Here is a 19,534-nt window from a genome sequence, read left to right as displayed (position 1 = left end):
TTACACTTTTTCGGACTTGAGAGACAAATTTACGGAAAAGAACTTGTGGAGTTTTCTTTTTGTCTCTTTTCAAACTCTCTAAACATGTAAAGGACCAAGTTCTCATTGTTGTTAAACTCGTCAAAGAATCAAATAATGACAAACTTGTCCATCATGACAAGACCGAGTTTCACCTTCACTAGACTCGTTAAAACATCACATAGCGATGGATTCACCTGAAGGGTGGGATTATAAATCAAGTTTATGTTATCCTCCTCAAGTTTATTAAAAAAAATAAAGAGGTACTGGTCAGCAATGACTGGGGAAAATGGGAAAAGTGATATATCACTTTATGGTAGCAAGTCGCTCTTGAACATGACACTTTCACTTCAGCTTTGTGGCTATTTGGGTTGGTTTATCTACTTGATGGTTATCATACCTATGGTCTATCACACCATCCATCACTTTGGTTTTGGGTCAATGCTGCCAATTCATTCAGTGTCACCGACATGTTCAATAGAAGTCACTCAGTAAACTTCATCCTTTGCAATACTCATAAACCTTCATTTTCATGACCACCATTCCTAAACATTGAGTCATTAGTCACATTCTCTCTTAAAAATCATTACACTTGTTTCATGTCATTGATGGGGGATACATCAAGGCCCTCCTGCGATGAGTCACTTCTTGTTAACATCAGCACATTATCCAGGAAGTTGACTTAGAAACGCCCTTCCAATACCTTGAGGCTTGCATAGATCAATGGCGAGTTTCTCACTTCCGGCAACAGGTTGACATCATAGGCCTTCGACCAAAAGACTTTGCATGGTGTTCGACATCAAAAAATCTATTCACACCATGCAGAATGTATTGTAGTACCTTGAGAATCATTATCATTATCGGCGATTTCTCTCGCGTCTATTAACAACTACATCATTGGCTAGTAATCAATCGGTGTCTTCCCATGTTTGACTTCAGATCACATTTTCACATGGTTAGACTTGTACTTGAGTGAATGATTGGACAAGATAGAAGACCTCAAATCTAGTTTCATCCATCTGGGTTACAATTTCGAGAGAGTACTAAATCATCTATACAATGGCTTTACACAGATGGTCATCCTATGATGGGTCTATATCTGTAGATGACTATCGGATTTATGTACATAATGAAAGGTTTATATGTTGAGCATGGGTATTCCTTCCCTCAGCAATTCATGAAAAATTCAAAGATATCATGATATTATGTATTGTAATTGATGCAGTTCACCGTCCTCCTCAGATCCTCCTCATCACATCATAAAGCATATCACTCAACATTATCATTTTTGACTTCATGCTTTAGGGGGAAGTTGTTATAGGTCTATTTGGGCACATCACTCCCAACGATCAGATCAGTACAAATAGGGCTCATCAAACCCTAATTCAGTTGCTACATGCCCTAGACAAGTCATCATATTGAATGCTTTCATCCATAAAAGTTTCCTAGCTTGAAACCCTACTGATATTCCTCCTTGGGACACTAGCGTACCCTTAGTCAGAGGCAACTGCTCTACATAGTAGTTAGGCCCATTCAGACCTGTGTTGTAGTGCACTTGGGACCACTTTAGCCTGTGTTTGGCGAGAATGAGCGAAATTGGCATAGGATTCTGGGAATATTCCTTGATTCTAGAGAATTCTAGAAGGATTCCCAGCTCTTATCTCATCATATGAGCTCGATTTTGGATAGGCTATGGATCATTCAACCCTCTATCCTCTCATCCCTTTCTCCATGGAAACTAACTATCCAATTATGGAAAACCATTCAATGCCCAATTTATGACAAAACCACTTAGAGTTCCCTATAAATTGACCACTCATCATAGTGATCAGGGGATGGAACTTGAATATTATAGAGAAATATTGTTGGATTGAGACTTGAAATCATTGTCAAGTAATGTTATGCTATTGGATTGATGTTCTATTGGTGTGATGAGGGTTTGGACTAAGCTGGATGAGGGTTTGGACTAAGCTGGATGAGTGACACAGGACCGAACCATATTGGGTTTAACTTCTCCTTCTATCAATCAATAAAGTTGTTTGTTCATTTTCCCATACTTGTGTCTATATCTATGATGAATGAATGTTCAATGCCTACATTAAACAACAGTGGTGAGATAGATGCACTTTTTTCTTCAACCATGTGGTTGCATGGTTTGGTGTACCACAATCTATAGTTACAGATCATGGTTCGCATTTTTGCAATCATGTGATGACTGAATTAACTACCAAGTTAAGACTTTCACATGATAGTTCTACTCCTTATTATCCATAGGCTAATGGAAAAGTTGAAGCCATCAATAAAATCCTTAAGTGAATGCTTCAACGAATGATAGGAGTTCACAAACGAATCTGGAATTTGATCTTGTACTCAACTTTGTGGGCTTACCGAACCTCAGTAAGAAACGCAACTGGATTCACACCTTTTCAATTGGTGTATTTTCTTGAGGCAATCTTGCCAATACAATGTGAGATTTCATCACTAAAACTCGCAATTGACTTGTTACCTAACACTTTTGATGAGGAAGCATGTTTCTTATAACTCATCCATCTAGATGAAACATTTCATGAAGCTGCATTGGCCAACGAAGCACATAAGAAATGAATTAAGGCGTAATATGAACGCAATGTCAAGACTCACATATTCTCAGAAGGAGTCCTAGTCTTGCTTTATGATCAGGAAATCGATAAATTAGGAACAGGAAAATTTGAACCATTATGGATGGGCTCCTACATTGTCAAGTGTGTTTTGGAAAAATGCACTTACGAGTTGGTTGATTATGATGGAATTCCATTGTTGCAGCCCCGAAATGGGTTGTATCATAAACGTTACTATGCTTAATTGTGCGTAATAAAAACATTGTATACATGCTTTGATTGTGTGTGTGTGTGTGTGTGTGTCACAGTGTGACTTTTAGAGTTTTTATGTTGTTAGTAATCTGCTTTGCATTTGTTGCAGATGTCGGAATCTTTGGAACCATTTGTTGGTTATGTTGATGGTGCTAGTCATAGTACGCAAAACTTATCCTCTGAGCATGGGCTTTATTCACTCCAAGTGGTGAGTTAGTTATTTTTCAAGGGATTTGTATCAGTCATTCTACGAACAATATCGTTGAGTATATCGCATTGATTGAACTCCTCTATGATGCCATTTCACTTGGCATTCGTTGAATCATCATTAGGCTAGACTCACAACTTGTCGTACTACAACTTACGAATGTTTATACCATCTGAAATCCAACTATTCATCATATGTTCCTTAGGTTTCGTCTTTTGGAAAGACATTTTGATTACATTCAATATCAACACATTTCCAGAAGCTTTAACACATTAACTGATTCTTTAGTGAATTACGTGTTAAACAGACATTTACGACATATGTAAAGAGTAAATTTGCAATTCAAATCAACATTTGAATAGGATTACACATAAATATACAAAAACACTAAAAGTAAAAAATAGATAGATGTTCAAAGTTTTTACAAAAAAAAGTTCCAAGACATGTTGGTCATCTGACCTCAAAACCTCAAAATGTATACAGTAAATCATCATAAGTAGATCTAATTATGCTCATGATAACAGGTCACTACCTGAGCTATCATGCACAATAGCCCCATCCAATGGCTAAGTACACTAGTGTTGTAGTCCCATCGGTAACTCCTCAATCCAAACATCTAGTATATTGAGGGTTAACCCCTCTATATGATCATGCAACTTTGTTAGTGTCTCGATCAAATCCAAATCCTAGAGAATTGCTCTTCCGACATTTCTCCGTGTTGGTTCACCCACCTCCTATTGATGACCCATTGGTCAAACAATGCCAACATCTGTATACATGAGAACATTTTTAGTTTAGTCTTGGAAACATCAAAAAACACAAAAACATGTAAAAACTCAAAAAATCAAAATACATGGTCAAAACAATTTACCTATAGCACCCCATTGAGCACCCACTAGTAATCTCAAATCTGGATCTCCACGAAAATCCATCCTGCATATGGATGCTCCTCAATGACAATATGTTGTTGACGGAGCCAACTGAAGAATGCGGTAGAAAATGAGATTGATGACTGACCAGCATGTCTAGCCATCAACTCGACCCATCTCTGCATCTGTGGATCTCTAGGACTAGTTAAACTCAGTGACACATGCTAAGGTTGCATCAATGGAATTCTCTCCAAAGTAAAAGCAATCAAGATCGAACCATAGCAAAAAAAAAATGTCTTACCGCTCTTTACTTTAGTTAGCTTCTCTTTCATCGAAGAGAGTACTGCCTCACACCAGTTGAATATAGTTGGCTCAAGACACTCAAGCGCACTCTACATATATGATCTATTCGCCATATGAAGTGTCACACTACCCGCCAACTTTGTGATAGTAAAGAGCATTGTTCGCAAGGGAAAATCGTGAACATCCCTGATGTTTATCTTCCCATCTTTTCTAGACTGTGTACTTAGCCGGCAGAATTGTCGAATGTAGTCCCTCACTTATTCACCCCCACGGATAGAACCTGAAAGAGAAATGGGGGCACCATGTCTCAACAATCCTGTGAGAAATTAAATATCATCGATCAATATAGGGAGCACTTTATCCCCTATGTGAAAAACCTGATGCATTGGATCCCATGAATGAACCAAGAACTACAATAGTTCTAACTATTCGCTCATCCCAAATAACCTGAAATATTTGAGTAACCCACAATCTTTGAGGGCCTCAACAGTACCAGGATCATCTATGGCAACCATATCTTATTCTTCATGTTCTCTTTCACGCCAAGTGATAGCCATTCTAATCCGATCAAAGTCTGAAATCACAGCATAGGCTTAGTTAGGATCCATTTCATGCAAAAAACTGAAGAGATTTTGGCTAAGGATGATGAAAAAAAATTACACCGTGCCCAGTGCACCCCTGGTCTTGAGACAGTGCGCTGCAGAGTAGTTTCCCTTCTGCTTGACTGCACTGCAGCACAGTTTTTAATGCATTGGGGTGTGTTGATCCCAAGGCATGGTATATTTTCCCTAGAGACCCCAAAACCATAAAAAATTTGCCTAAAATTGAAAAAAAAATGACCTTGAATGAAAGAGAAGATGTAGATCTCCTACATGATCTTGACGGCACGAAGAATGATCCATAGAAGCTCCCACAATCAGCTGTTGAAGTTCAAGGTAAAAACTAGTTCAGAGCACAAAAACTGAATGGTAAATGTCAAATTGTAAAAATAACTTGGTAAATTCTTGTTTTATGGTTATTTCATGTTCATTAAATGAATAAACTATAGCTTTTACCTATTTTTACCAATGAAACAGGTATTTTTAATCCGTTTGGTGGTTCTTTGAGCAGATTTATAGCTAACATAGTGAATTTGACATGCATGATCGTAAAATATAATTTTGACCACAGGGCATACTTTTATCTCTTTTTTTAGCTCTGTTAAACATCGAAAATGGAACCCCCCTGGAGTCCTCTTTAAGCTCTTTTCAAACTCTCGAAATATGAAAATATTAACGATCGCTTGTCCTTTTCAGCTCGTAAATAGATTAGAAATGACATCTACTTAGTATAAGTTTAACCCTTTTCTGGACTAAGATAGATTACTTACGAAAAAGGAATACGTTGATAGAACATGGTCAATAGGTTCTCTCTTGTATTATTTTATTCTTTTTTGGACTTGAGAGACAAATTTATGAAAAAGAACCTGTGGAGATTTCTTTTTGTCTCTTGTCAAACTCTCTAAACATGAAAAGGACCGAGTTCTCATTGTCGTTAAACTCGTTAAAGCATCAAATAGCGACAAACTTGTCCATCATGACAAGACCGAGTTTCATGTTCGCTAGACTCGTTAAAACATCACATAGCAATGGATTCACCCGAAGGGTGGAGTTATACATCAAGCATATTGTATCCTCCTCAATCTTATTAAAAAAAATAAAGTGGTACTGGTCAACAATGACTGGGGAAAATGGGAAAAGGGATAATCACTTTATGGTAGCAAGTCACTCTTGAACATGACACTTTCACTTCATCTCTGTGGCTATTTGGGTTGGGTTATCTGCTTGATGGTTATAATACCTATGGTCTATCACACCATCCATCACTTTGGTTTTGGGTCAATGCTGCCAATTCATTTAGTGTCATCGACATGTTCAAGAGAAGTCACTCAGTAAACTTCATCCTTTGCAATACTCATAAACCTTCATTTTCATGACTGTCATTCCTGAACATTGAGTCATTAGTCACATTTTGTATTCAAAATCATTACACTCATTTCGTTTCATTGCTGGGGGATACATCAAGGCCCTCCTGCAACGAGTTGCTTCTAGTCGACATCAGCACATTATCCAGTAAATTGACTTAGAAACACCCTACCAGTACCTTGAGGCTTGCATACATCAATGGCAAGTTTCTCGCTTCCGTAGTAGGTTGATATCACAGGCTTCGACCAAAAGACTTTATATGGTGTTCGACATCAAAACATCTATTCACACCATGCAAAATGGATTGTAGTACCTTGAGAATCATTATCATTATTGGTGATTTCTCTCGCATCTGTTAATAGCTTACATCATTGGCTAGTAATCAGACGATGTCTTCCCCTGTTCGACTTCAAATCACATTTTTACATGGTTAGACTCGTACTTGAGCAAACGATTGGATTAGATAGAAGACCCTGGATATAGTTTCATCCATCCGAGTTGCGATTTCAGGAGAGTACTAAATCATCTGTACGATGGATTTACATAGATGGTCATCCTATCATGGGTCTATATCTATAGGCGACTATCTGATTTATGTGCATTCAATGAAAATTTTATATGCTTAGCATGGGTATGCCTTCCCTCTTCGATTCATGAAAAATTCAAAGATATCATGATATTATATCTTGTAATAGATGCAGGTCATCGTTCGCTTCATATCCTCTTCATCACATCATAAAGAATATCACTCAACATTATCATTTTTGACTTCATGCTTTAGGGGGAAGCTATTACCAGTCTATTTGGGCACATCACTCCTGACGATTAGATCAGTACAAGTAGGGCTCATCAAACCCTAATTCAGTTGTTACATGCCCTAGACAAGTCATCATATTGAATGCTTTCATCCATAAAAGTTTCCTAGATTGAAACCCTACTGAAATGCCTCCTTGAGACACCAGCACACCCTTGGTCAGGGGAAACTACTCTTCATAGAAGGTAGGCTCATTCCGACCTATGTTGCAGTGCATTTAGGCCCACTTATACCTGCAATGCGCGAGGATGAGCAAAATTGGCATAGGATTCAGGTAATATTCCTTGATTCTAGAGCATTCTAGAAGGATTCCTAGCTCTTATCTCATCCTATGAGCTCAATTTTGGATAGGATATGGATCATTCAACCCTCTATCCTCTCATCCCTTTCTCCATGGAAACTAACTATCCAAGTACGGAAAACTACTCAATTCCCAGTTTATGACAAAACCACTTGCATTTCCCTATAAATTGACCACTCATGATAGTGATCAGGGGCTAGAACTTGGATTGTAGAGAAATATTGTTGATTTGAGACTTGAAATCATTGTCAAGTAATGTAATGTCATTGGAATGATGTGTTATTGGTGTGGTGAGGGTTTGGACTAAGCTGGATGAGTGACACAGGATCGAACCACATTGGGTGTAACTTCTCCTTCTATCAATCAATAAAGTTGTTTGTTCCTTTTCCAATACTTTTGTCTATATCTATGATGAATGTATGTTCAAATATTGTCAATTCCATTTGTTTACAATATATAGATCATATGCTTTGATTTTTGTTGTCTTTTGTTTATGTTGGAAGGTACCAATTGAGTGAATTCAGTTTGAGCAGGAGCGACAGGAACAATTCAAAGGAGATCAAAGGAAGCGAAGGATCACAAGTAGGTTCCTTTATCTTATCTTCCTATTGTAGGAAAAGGTTAAACATATTTACTTCTGTTGTTCTAAGTGTAACTACCCACTTAGGGGAGATGTACTTATCTGTAGGTATAAATTTCGTATAAAAAGGTGTTTTCCAATTACATTGAGATTGTTGTGCATAACCCTGAAATTGAGAATTAAAATCTTGCATCATATTAGGTTGATGAGGCTTCCATGGTCTTCTTGGAGCAACATAACAGGATTGTTCCAGTGTTTGATTTGTTCTTAATAAATTGCCTTTAACCTTGGTAATGATGGGCAATCTTTAGTAGTATGTGATCCTGCAAAAATTTCACAAATTTTAATGTTATCAAGTGGACATTCATGCAAAGCATGTTTCTTTCTACATTTAGGGAAAAATATAAATGAAGTAGCATTCTCAACCTTTTTCCTGTTTTGCATTCTTAGCATATCAATTTGTTCATTTAAATTACCAAGAATATCTAGAAAATTGTTAAGTTCAGTTTGACTTAACAATCCTGATGTCGATTTACTTACTCTTGTCATAACTAGATCTTGAGGGGATCTTCCATCCTTTGCTTTTCCTCTTGATATGTTCTTTCATAGTTCACAGATCTCTTGAAATGATAATTGATAGACATCTCCTTTTCCCACCAAGTTAAGAAGATTAAACCGTTCATCCTTTATAACATTTAATGGGAAAGTTTTTAATGTGTCTAGTCCTAAATTATGCAATTTAGATCTTTTGAAACTATAAGAAAATATCTCAGCTAAATCTTCTAAGCTTTCATCCTATTTTTGATTCATCTTAAAGATTTCATTTCTAAGGTCATGGTGTTCTTTATATTTTTCCAAAAATACTCTTTTCATATCATCCCATGTCTTTATAGAATTTGTTCCTAAAGTCATGAACCATATAAGAGCTCTGTCCTTCAATGTTTCCTGAAGCAAATTCAATTTTTTGAACGTGTAATGAGTAGCCATAAGATCTACAAATTATTTCAAATTCAAAAATAAAGGTTTTTGGGTCTTCTAATCTCATACCTTTGAAGTTAGGAAGTACGGATGGAGGGATGTTCTTCATATGAGCACTGACATTACTTTCTTAAATGGGAAGTCCAAATGGATCTTCCTTATTTACATCACCACCATCCATTTCTTCAAGCTCCTTTGTCACCTCTTCTACTACATTTAAACTAGGAATTAACGATGTGGATGTGTGGCTCTTACTGCACCATGTGATATAGTGGGGGTGCTAGGTGATTGAAGTTTTTTTTCTTTTTTAAAGAAAGAAAAAGGTTACTATTTACACTTCCCCGGAATGGTGCCAAAATTTTTGTCAATTTAACTGTCTTAAATTTCCTACATAAATTACGAACCGGAGTTGGTAAACTTATGAAGTGTAAGTGCACTATATATGCTAGAAGCCTCTTTTATTCATTTAGTTTATTGATATGATGATTGCGTTTTTGGAGATTACTTCTAAGGATGCTTATATTTTTATGTCCCTAATAAAGTGAATGGATTCAATCTTATGACTAAATTCTTAATCTTGATGAAATTAATAAAAACTCAAAGCAGAATCTAATTATCCAATCTAATGTTAGTTGTTAAAAGAAGAATTATTCTAACTAATGTCCTAACAGTCTTTTGCATAAAAATGGAATTGAATTCTATTGATGAAAACCACACATCTTTTCTCTCATACTTCTAAAATGGAATTTTCAAGAAATGAAAACTTGTAAAGAAATTACTCTTTATGCTAGAAAGAAATCACCCATAACTAATCACTCAAATTGTTGAAAAGGAAATCACTCATAACTGGAAATAAAAATTACTCTAATTGTTGAAAAGGAAATCATGCATAACCTGTAATGAAATCACTCAAAGACTTGCAATCAAGTCATTGATATTTTGAAAGAAAACCGCTCATAAACTGAAATTAAACTTATAAAGAAGTCTACAAAAACTATTATGCATTTAGCACTTCAAGAGAAAAGACTTAGCAAAATAAAAATGATTCTACAGCGTGTGAGAAACTACATCAAATGATAAAAAGGAAAGATACATCAACTATGTCAAATGATGAAGGAAACATGTAAAACTGGCTAATTCAAACACAAAAATAAAAACATAGAAATGGACCTTCACTGTTTGCAAGGGCCCTCCACAAACAGGAGGTTTGAAAGCACTACATAGCCAATCAACTATGCATCTAGATCCCCAAAAGAATTTCTTCAATTAAAAGGATGAAAATAGAGTTTTGACATGTCACTGTTGCATTCAAAAATTACACCCCTCTTTGTTTCAATGGAGAGTTTATATAGTGATTACAAAGTAACTTCATGGAGATTCATATGGCTAAAGATAAAAATTGAATGGACACCTAGTTGCAATGAATTTGATGAAGCACAGTCCATTACAACCTCTATTTCCTTGACTAGGCGTTTATTGACACATGGGTGCAATGTTTGCTCACGCAACCTACAAAATAGGGCTCCAAAGAACCTAAAGTATCTCCCAAATGGTAACGAATTCGGGAAACAATTTGTAGAGAACTTAATTAGGCTCGTTCTAATCAAAATCCATGTTTTCTTTTTCTAATATTCGCATTCATTTTCTCACAAAAAATCGTTGGAGGTCGATTGTTCAAAACTACTTCGATTTTCCCTTGATCTTTGCCTAGAGGTCCACATATGCAAGATGGGTGGAATTTGACTGATACAAATCCATATTGGAGCTTCTAGAAACCAAGTCCAAGTGTCAAATTTCATTCTAGAGTGGTGCTACTACCTCAACCATGGAGGTAGCTATGGAAACTTGATAAATTTGCAACAACTTGAACTTGCTAAACTGTCATTAGTAAAACCATTCAAAAGTCTTCTTAATTCATTAAAAATAATGGAAATAATAATAATAAACCATGCAAACATGTATGTAGGAATTTGGTGCATTTATGAAGTATGGCTAAAAAATATGACAATGGGTGAATGGAATGATGCAAAAATGAATGGTTTCATCAACAAAATTATGACAAATTGGAAGCCCAACACATGGATTGAAGTTATTCCTAATAAGGGAATGAACAAGCTGACCTTGATGAGGTCAAGAGGATGAGTTGATAGCATATCTCTATGGAAAATCTTATGTTGCATACTTGGTCACAGGTTGATGGTATTAAAGCTACATTGTCTTATCTTGCAAATTGATGATGAAAATGTGCAGGTTGTTGTTGACAAATGCTTATGGTGCAGATCCTACATAGTATATGATGGTTGTTGAAGACTATCTTGGTCTTGTTACCTCACTATAGAGGTATTTTGTCTTTGTTATAAATGGAAAATCCGTAATTTCATGTAAAGGTCATGTAAAGACCTATGATGTAATCATTGTAAAATTCAGTCATATATGGACTATTGTGGTCATGTCAGGTAATCCCATCTTTTTGGGCATGTGATGTAATTTGTAACCCCACTGTTATTGGGTGGTTGGTGTAATAATGAAGTAAAAAACGTAACCCCACTGTGATTGGGTGATTAGTGTAATTTTGAGTCCCTGGTGACAGGATAATTCTAACTCACTTGAGTCATGGGGTCATGTAATTCATTGCACATCCTTTAGAAGTTTCAACTTATGATTAGGGGGAGCATGGTTAGTATTCAGTATTCATACTCAGCATTCAGATCTACAACGCTCAAGAGAGAATTCTTCATTCAACATCGGTCGACGCTTTTCCCTTGATGTCAAAGGGTGAGAGTAACTTGGTGTTTGAAAATCTTGGTGCTTAGCTTGATGTGTTTTATAGGTATTTATAGGTTGTGGTGACCAAACACCAAAATGGTTGCATCAAGTCCAAAGGGAGAGATTTTTGGCATTATGAATAATGTGTTGTCCTTGATGGCAACCTACTTGATGAGTTGTCTTTTGATGGAAACCTACTTGATGAACATGTCAACATGATGGTAGTAGGATGAGTATTTAGTCTAGTACATATGTGATAGAGAGTTTGGTCAAAAGAATAATAGTTCAGAGAAAAAGGAATGATAAATATGAAGTTTGAAGAAGTATGTGCGGGTTTGGTGAAGCAAAGCCGAGTATAAGCAAGTTTTATGAAGCAAAGTCAAGTATATGCAAGTAAGTATACAAAGGTTTGTAAATAAAAGACATGTACACACGCAGGTATGAAGAAGAAAAGGTGTATACATATTCCACACCATGGTATTCCAAATACCAAGGGTATGTACCATGTTATTGACCTATGGTATTGAGCCCAACAACAGATATTTGATCCCTTCCAAGAATACCATTGGCACTAGTATGGTATTGACCTGTGGTATTAGATAAGGGCTAAGCTATATAAGGAGATGGATATCAAAGTGTTTGAGTTGTGAAAGTGTTGAATATTTTCACGAATAGTTAGATCTAAAGAAAGTGTGTACATAATGGGATATTATTGATTTGTTTGATCTAAAACTTTGTATGCACCTGAGAATTTGATGATGGATCGGATCCAATAGATCTAAAATGACAATTTTGATTATGGGTTGATTTCATCAGTGATGATAGTGTCTTCACGTGTGATTTTTCTGTGTATTATGCCAAGATCTGGGTATGTTTGAAGTCTTTTTATGCAGCGAAGGTTTGTGACAATAATTTCAAATATGTATTCATAACCTAAAAGGCGCGTACACACGCAGGTTTAATATTGGTAAGTCGTGTATTTATTTAGATCTGTACAGGGGTTTGATTTCTGAAAAGTGCATATACACGCGAAATAGTTTTGAGGAAAGCACATATATAAGCTAGGGTTTTGTTGAAAAGGATGTAAGATTAGTCTAACCACTTTCGTTGTGTTTCTATTGTCTGTCAATGAAGTCTTACTTGATGATCTAGTTTAATATTGTGATATATGAATTTGTATTGATTGGTTGAAGAATGATGATGTTGCTAGTTGTATGTGATTGAAGATTAATGATGAATGATTCAATGGTTCTTTGTGTGATTCAAAGTTTATTTAATAATGACAGTGATTTAGATTCAGGGTTCAGTGTTTTGAGATCTCTACACAGGTATGCTTAAAGGAAGTCACATATACACACGGGTTTGCTAAAGTGAAGTAGCGTGTATATTCTGATATTTCAATGATCAAATTTTTCAGTTGGTTCAGTGAGTTGATGCAGTGTTTGGGTTCAGTATTGGTATTCTAGTTATAGTGATATAACTACTTTGGTTGTTTGAGAATAAGTTTATTGACTTGGGTCTCAGTTGGTTTAGTGATTGGTTGATTCAGTTGGTTCTATTATTGAGTGATTTTTTGCAGTGTTCAGTTTTAGTTTTGATAATTGGTATTGGGCTTAAATTATGGTAGTGGGTTCAGTCTGAAAATTTGATGAAACGTGGCCTACAGTTGTGATGTGTTGTATCAGGTGGATCCAACATGAAAACTTATCAAATTTATTCCATGGAGGAGTTGAGGGTTTGAGCCTTGAGTGAGGAAGTCGAAGCTTCCTTCCAGTGATAGTTGGTAAATATGATTAGGGGGTTGGAGCTCCCTTCTGGAGGGTGCCAATAAACGAGATCAAGGGGTTGGAGCTCCCTTCCAATGGGTGCTCGAGAATTAGAGAAGGTTGTAGCCTTCTGCAGGTGGGTGTCTGTGTGCTAGTATGAGTCTATGCTAGTACAATATTGTACAAATTTTTTCTTTATAATAAAAAGAATACATATACGACATCAGCGGTGGTTTTTCCTCCGTTGGGTTTCCACCTAAAATCCTAGTGTTCATGTGTGGCTTATTTGTTATGGTTTTTTTTTTTTACTACACATGGTTACTATTTAATTAATGTTTAATGAGGTATTGATATACTATCTCAAATTAAACAGATGATGAATTAACTAAAAAGTAAGTTTACTGGAAATACGCTAGTTGTCTGCATAACAGTAACATACATAGGCGGGTTCCCTTTAGTAAAATCGCGTACAGAAATCTGGATATGAAATTGAAAAGTTTAATGACTTGTAAATACTGATTCACAACCCCTCCCCCCTCCCTCTTAGAATTTTTCCCAACATTAGAGATCATGTGGCAAGTACACAACACTATAAACCATGTCACCTCATTTGAAAAGTTATCAACAAGAGGTGTGGCATTTAATTTCTTAATACCAAGCTTTTAATATTATATTTGTTCCTAGAATGTGTAACGCAGCTACGGGTGCATTAGAAAATGTTGTTATTAGGTTGTGATTGCTTAGGGATGGTTTTTCAATTGAAATTCTTTATAAACCATTCGCCCCTGATAAAATCACTAATTTACACATTTTTAATGATGACCAACGAATACTACATTTCATGGAGAACATTGATGTATTCAAAGATGCAACTATTGATAAAGACAAGCATGAAAAATCATTGCAAGATACAGCTCTTGCAAACAAGGAGAACCCCATGACAAAGGGCATGGTATCATTAAAAATTTTGTATGACATGCACAATCGCTTTAATGGGTCAGTCAATTATAAAACCAATAGTTCAACGTTGTTGCATGAGCAGATAAACATTGGAATGGAGAAATATCCAAAGTTTGTGAAACTCTGCACTTGCTGCACACCATAAGCCCGACAAGCCTTTATTTGCTTATTCAAGCAGTACCAAGATGTTTTTGCATGGACATATGATGATCTCAAAACTTACGACACACAAATAATAAAACATGTTATTATGATTAAGGAAGGGGCCAAGCCTTTTCAGCAAAAGTTGCAGAAGGTACATCCAACACTTGAGCCCCTGATTTAGAAGGAGTTGTAGAAATTGTTGAATGATCAGATCATTTATAAAGTGTGACATTCAACTTATGTATATAATCTGGTCCTAGTAAGGAGGAAGTTTGGGGAAATATGCTTGTGCCTAGATTTCTGGAATCTTAACCACTCCTCAAGCAAAGACAACCACCCTATGTTGTCTATGGAATAGATATTGTGATATTGCGACTAGTGTCGAGGACATAAATGTTCTCTTTTATTGATGTATACTCTGGATACAACAAGGTTAATGGTCTCAAAGCCTAAAAGAATAAAAAATGATTTTCAAATGTAATGTCAATGTTTTGAAGTGATGAAACAATATTTCATGTGTAAATTGTATTCCAACCAATACTAAGTTGGAAATTCATACTGTAATACTTGACATTTCATATAATATAATTTACGTGGTTGAAATTATTTATAGTTGTAATTAATATTATTTAGTATTGTTGTTAACATATGTAACTTTGCGTTTTCATATTAGATGAACATGCACATTGTATGACATTTTTTTTTTAATTTAGTCGCAAAATCATACTAATTCATTTATGTTGATTAATAATGAACACATAAAATTAATCTAAAACTACTAAAGTAACAGTCTATTGATGAACACAAATAAAATGAATATACAATGACTAAATTAGTCGTTTACATTGATTATTAATGTAAGTAAATGAAATGAATATAAACTACTAAATTAGTCGTTTATATAATGAATATGGAACTATAAAAAAAAGAAAAATGACTATTGTAAATGATAAATTTGTGATTACAAATGATGACTAAATTTTGCATATATACGAATATTAATAGCTAATTTATAGTATCTTATAACACAACCAAAATTTAATCATATTTCTTTGGTCATTAATTGTTTCAAACGATCAATAAAATTTGCATATATAAGACTATTAGTAACTAATTTATGATATCTTATAACACGGCCAATATTCTTGTCATATTTCTTTGATCATTAATTGGTTTTATTGGGCGATCATATAGTATTTAGAAATTAATGACTAAATATACTACTAGATGATAATTTTGAGACAACCAATTAATGACTAAGATAAATATGACTAAAAGTTAATTGCATTATAAGATATTGTAAATTAGCTATTGTTGGTTGCGTTATAAGATACTGTAAATTAGCTATTATTGGTCACCAACTAAAAAATGGCCATTTATATGCAAATTTTAGTCATTTTTTTAGTAACTAATTAGCCATTTGTATTAGTGAAAGCGGGTTATAGCCTACATAATACGATGTAAATCAAAGTTGGTGCTTGCATTACATTAAAAAAAAAAAAAAACTTTAAAAAAAAAAAAAAAAAAAAAAAAAAAGAAGGTGGTTTTCTCCCGTATGTGTTTCTATGTAAATATCATGTGTTCAAACTTTCTTTGATAGATGCCCTATTGTATTGTTGAATGTGTTTAATTGGCTAAATAATTGTTAAAAGTTATAATATATTGATTAAACCCCCCACCCCTACCTGGTATTTTCTTGGAAATTTCAATGTTGTATAGTTGATTTTCAATTTTAAAAATGGTTCTTGAACAAATATCTCCCAGTCAAAGCCCAAGCCTAAGCACCATGGAAACCACCCAGCAAAGAGACATACCACTAATGTTTCCTAAATTTTGGATAAATAGAGCATTAAGATGAAGCAATTTTAACATAAAGAACAAATATAAGCAATACATATAAGTGCAACTAGAATCCATTACCTCACAAATGTTGTATGAATGCCTTGGTTCTTGGCTAGCTGGTTATTATGGGTACATAATTCACATATTTCCATGCTTGTGAAGTGATTAAATCATCCCTAACCTCAAAAGAAACTTAGTAAAAAATACAAAACAAATGTGGCAAAGAACAACAATGGATGAAGCATGAATGATATTTCTAATAGCAATTTTTGTGATAATTAAGGAAACTGATTTAGTTTTGTATATTCTCTAATGTGGTATGAGATTCATAAAGAATTTCACTACCTTATATTAGATATTTATCACCACTTCTTTTGCAGTTGATAGGTCATTGCTTATCACAATTTACTCACGCAATTGAGTCATAAATGTCGACTAGCAATAACTTTGTGCACTTAGAATCATCAAAGGGGACATATATCAAAATTACATCCCAAAAAAATATTGAAGTATCAATTAATAATCCACATTAGATCCTTATAATATTGAAATTGATATGGTATAATTTTGATACTTCATACATGCATTGCATTAATGTGCTCTATCACTTACTTTGTTTCTTCCTTCTTGTTTTTTTTAATGGTAATTGGTACATTGTATTATAAAATATGTGTTATCACATAGCAAGAGTACATAATGAAGTTCTTATAGCCAAATATTCCATAAACTTTCCTACAAATTGCCTCCTTTTGTCATTTTCTCCTAACAAGGATGAAAATCCAAAATTAAAATAAGGTTTATATGTAAATTCTCTGAAGAAAACTCTATTTACAATATCTTTGTTTCATACCAGATCATTAACCTATTGATGCAAGATCAAGTTTCCTTCATGTTAATATTAATTAAGGGAATTGCCACATTCAAGTCAAATGGTGCCACAATAGGGGAGAAAAATGAATTGACTGAAGACACTTAAGCACGGGAGAACAAACTTTTGGTTATTGTATGTTGTGCAACCGAATCACAAAACAGAAGAAAATATAGATCAATGACTTGAAAATTAGCCTCTTTGAGGGGAGCACCTCCTTAACATCACATAAATGAAAAATTCGTGGATGATACAAATGACAATACCTTCTTGGTATATATATGAGTCTAAGGGGTCACAATATAATTATAGCTTACATAACAATAATAATATAAGGGCACAACAATAATAATAGTGGGGTTCTATGGGACACAACAATAACAATATGGGGGCTATATGGGCTCAACAATAATAATAGGGAGGCTACACTAGTATTATAGGGTCCTAACATGCCCCTATCCTTCAAAAAAGTGTTGTCCTCCACGCTTGAGTAGTTATGGATTCTTATGTATAAAATTCTCATCCTCCCATGTGGAATCTTCAGTGGATAATTTCTTCGACTTAATGAGATACTTTGAAATTGATATATTATGTAGTTGTCAAGTTCTTGTTTCCATGACTTCTTCAAGTTCCAATATTAATTTTCCTTCTTTGTCAAGTTCTGGCAATATTGTTTGAACTGGGACCTTGTCACTGATAACCTTCTTTAAACATGAAACATGGAAAGTTGGGTGTACTCGGGAAGATGGAGGCAACTACAATTTGTATACCAGAGTACCACTATTTTCCAACACTTTGTAAGGACCATAATACTTGGGTGATAATTTATTATCCTTCTTAACTTGCTTGAGGGACATTTGTTTGTATGGTTGTAGCCTTAAAAATACCCAGTCGCATACATCAAAACTTCTTTCACTATGATGTTGATCTGCATGTTGTTTCATTTGATTCTGTGCCAAAGTGAGGTTATCCTTTAACTTGTTGTTGATGATCGATGTGATATTCCACTACTTGAACCTTAGAATTTTCTCTTAAAGATGATGTGATGGATGTTGGATGATATCCATAAATGGGATCATTTTTGCTGCAGTATGGAAGGAAGTGTTATACGACCATTCATTCAGACATAACCACTTAACCCGTTGTGTTTGTTTATCAAATATAAAGAAATGAATATATCATTCCAAACATGTGTTCACTATCTCAGTTTGCCCATCAAATTGAGAATGATAAGATGAGCTATGAGCTAATTGAGTACCAAGACAAGAAAATTTTCATTCAAAAAATTCCAGTGAAGATGGGATCTCTGCCACATAAAATAATTTTTGGGTTTCCAAGTAGATTTTGAATTGTTTCCATAAATGCAATAGCAATTGTACTAGCTTTAAAAACATTAGATAATGCACAAAAGTGTGCATACTTGGTAAGTCTATCAACTACCACCATGATGACACTCTTCCCTTCAGACTTGAGTAAACCTGTGATAAAATCCATTTATACCGCCTCCCAACATTGACTTGGAATGGCTAAAGGTTGTAATAGACCTAGGGTCTTTATTTTCTTAACTTTATTTTGTTGGTAAACCAAACATTCTACCACAAACTTCTGAATACCAGATTTAAGGCCATCCCTAAAAAAATCCTTCTTGACCCTGTAGTAAGTTTTTAAAAATCGTGAGTGCCCTCCTAAGGCGGAGATGTGCAATTCCAAAAAAATCTTTTGTTTGAGTTGGGAATTCTTACATAGATATAAGCGATCTTTGTACCATAGTGAATAATTTTTCTAGATAAATGTATAAGATGCAATGGGATCTTGCTGCAACTTTCGAATGAGTGTCTACACCTCTTTTTCATTCTTCCATTCATCCCTTGCTTCAATTATCCAATCAGGTTGGATAATAGAAATGACACAGAGCAATGCTTCCACATCCTCATCCTTTCTTGAGAGCGCATCTACAACAACTTTTTGCTTCCCTTTTTTGTATATGATTTCAAAGTCATAAACCAACATCTTTCTGACCCATTTTTTCTACTTTTCTAAAGACAATATTTGTTCCAAAATGTATTTAAGACTATCTTGATATGTTTTTACCTTGAAGTATCTTCCCATTAGGTAAGGTTGTCATTGCTTTAGTGCATGTAGTATTGCCAGCATTTCTTTCTCATAAATAAGTTTATGTAAATACTTGCCCTTGATTGAACGACTTTCAAAAGCAATGGGTTTTTCTTCTTGCATTAAAATAACACAAATTCCATTTCCTAAGGCAACACATTCCACAATAAATGTTTGTGTGAAGTTTGGTAT

This window comes from Pinus tabuliformis, chromosome 2_1 (assembly GCF_031772625.1).
Source record: "Pinus tabuliformis cultivar Carrire ecotype Pingquan chromosome 2_1, CPIR1, whole genome shotgun sequence".
Classification (NCBI taxonomy): domain Eukaryota; kingdom Viridiplantae; phylum Streptophyta; class Pinopsida; order Pinales; family Pinaceae; genus Pinus; species Pinus tabuliformis.
The sequence above is the reverse complement of the archived record's forward strand: the minus strand, read 5'-3'. Positions refer to the sequence as shown.